This window comes from Chiloscyllium plagiosum, unplaced genomic scaffold (assembly GCF_037043375.1).
Source record: "Chiloscyllium plagiosum isolate Xiang-an unplaced genomic scaffold, Cpla_swu_hap1 HiC_scaffold_27, whole genome shotgun sequence".
Classification (NCBI taxonomy): Eukaryota; Metazoa; Chordata; class Chondrichthyes; order Orectolobiformes; family Hemiscylliidae; genus Chiloscyllium; species Chiloscyllium plagiosum.
Window position 1 is genome coordinate 38,719,847 of NW_028270165.1, and position 2,821 is coordinate 38,722,667.

Here is a 2,821-nt window from a genome sequence, read left to right on the forward strand (position 1 = left end):
AATGCTTGCATTTATACCATCCTTAACCACCCTGTGGTTGGTTGGAAAGGTGAATGAAGGTGTCTGAGATTGTCTTGGTCAGCACAGCAATCTCAAAGATGGGTGTGCTCAGGTAGAAGTACCCTCCACTCCCACAGCAAGTCTGCATTCACTTCAATTACAGATGCCATCTCACACTCCCAGGAAAAGGACAGCATGGGATTACAATCAGAAAAAAGCTTCCTCTACTCTTAAATTGAAAGTGAGGCTACCTCAACACTGTCCCCAACAAACACTGTCAAGACAGAGAGAGCATTGGGTTAGATATAGAGTAAAACTCCCTCTACACTTCCCCATTCATTCAGTCCCTGGACAATGACAGCAAAGGGTTAAATAAACAGTAGAGCTTCTTCCATTATGACTGACACTTAGTACGTTCTACACCAATCCTCAAGGATAATTCAGAACTGAGCCTATTATCTGGTACTGAATTCACACACCCTAATGGGAATGACAGCAACAGAAAATCAGGTAAAACACACACAATGTACAACAAAACTAGACCGTTATTGGGATCTAAGATATTTAAATGAGAGAAGATATGATCCCTGCAATGATCTGAATGTGAGCTGAACAACTTTCTCACTTGAACTATATTCTCTGGGAATGCAATGTCCACCTCACTGCTGTCTATTCAAATCCTCTGCTCTCGTTCAGGGCTGAGTTGCGGCTGACCACATGGTGGCGTGGGCGTCAAGAGGTGAGACAATTCAGGTCAACTTGGATTGAGGGCATCCTGTGTCATGCCAGTGAGGTCGAGGGTCGCTGATTTACTCAACTTATAATCGGGGACAAGGGGATGTCAGGCTGGGCTTGTATCAATTTGCGTTTAGAAGAAACAGATGATCTGATGAAGCTGTATAACATCTGGAGAGGACTTAATGTAAATGTAATGTCCACTCATTTCTAGCCAGAGACTAGCCTCTCATTTAAGATAGGAGAGTTTTGTTTTTCTCTCAAGTATTCCCAAGTCTTTGAAATTCACTTCATTAGAGAGCAGCATGTGGTGGTGGCACGGTGGTTAGCACTGCTGCCTCACGGCATCAGTGATCTGAGTTTGAACCCACCCTCGGGCCGACTCTTTGTGAGGAGTTTGCACATTCTCCCCTTGTGTCTGCGTTGGTTTCCTCTGGTGCTCTGGCCTCCTACCACAGTCCAAAGGATGTGCAGGTGAGTGTAGATTGACCATGGGAGATGCAGGGTTACAGAGATAGAGTAGCGAACTGGTTTTGGGTGGGACGGTCAGTCAATGTTGACTCGATGGGCTGAATGGCCTACTTGCACGCAATTGACCTATTTCAATCAACAGTATACTCTTGCTTTATGGTTACCGGCATCAAATTACATTCGTGGTTTTGGTTATTTCATCTCTTACGTCATCATATTCAACCAACTGCAGCATCTCGAAACTTGCTTAATTACAATATCCAATATCGGCAGAGTACTTTTTCTTTTTGTCACGACCATTATCTTGAAATCTGACGTGTGACCTCTTCATTGCTGTCAAAGTTCCTTATTTGTCCCTACATTGTCATGGTTTTACTTTGTCGAATGACTTCCTGGCTTTTGCATTTAAGACCCTATATTCGGCCCTCGTCAACACTTTCCCTTCCAATTATGTACTAAAGATTTCATGAAAAACCTCAGAGTGTGGTGAGACTGTGGAACTCACTACCATAGTGAATAGTTGGGGTGAAAGACATTACAACTAAGGGTAAGCAACCAAATACAAATGAATGTCACTCTCACCAGATTCACAACACAGTGAAATTAAAACAGGCAATGTCCCTCAATTTCTCAACTGTTCCTAACCAGACTTGATGAAGAACAGATCTTGCACATCAACATTATAATTTAAACAAAAACCAACAATTATAAATACGGCAACTTTTCTAGGCCAAAGTTAAGTAGGTAATCTAATTAATAGCAATGAATTAAACCCTTTGATCAAGTCCCCCATCATCTCAGAAATAGAAATTTCAGCGGCAAATTAAGAAAGAATTTTTTTAAAAAACTTACCAATTCAAACAAACAGTTTCCAACAATGTATTGCCAAGCCTTTGTGCAATACTTGGACTATGGGTTTTTCACAGACACGTAACTGTAAATCCAATTTAAAAGTCACTGCTGAATGTGACGAGACACCCCAAAGTATTCAGTCATTTCTTACCGGCTGGGACTCATTCCCAGAAAGAGCCAACAATTCTTTAACTGGACAGTAGAATCTCGAGAGAACAGCTCCTGGGCTCAACAAGCAGCAACGCCCAATGGAAGCAAAGTTGGCGGCGGGGCAGGGCGGGGCAAGGGCATAAAACAAAAAAGCCCACTGACTCTCCCACTGTACACACACTGTCAGAATGCACAGGGGCTCAGTCCTGGGAGTGACCCACAGCAGTTTCATCAAGAGGACACACTTGATGAACAGATCTTGCACACCAGAATTATAATTTAAACAAGAACAAACAATTATGAATACCGCAAATTTACTAGGGCAAAGTTAAACAAGATAATCCAGTTAATAGCGATGATTTAAGCCTTATGATCAAGTCCTCCACCATCCCATAGACACAAAATTAAGGGGTAAATTAAGGAAGAGAATTTTTAAAATTATCAATTGAAGCAATCAATTCCCAACAATGGATTGCCAAGCCGTTGGGCAATTCTTCGATGATGAGTTGTTCACAGGCACATAACCGTAAATTTAATTTCAAAGTCACTGCTGAATGTGAATGGACACCCTGAAGTATTCAGCTATTTCTTACAGACTGGGGCTCGTTCCCAG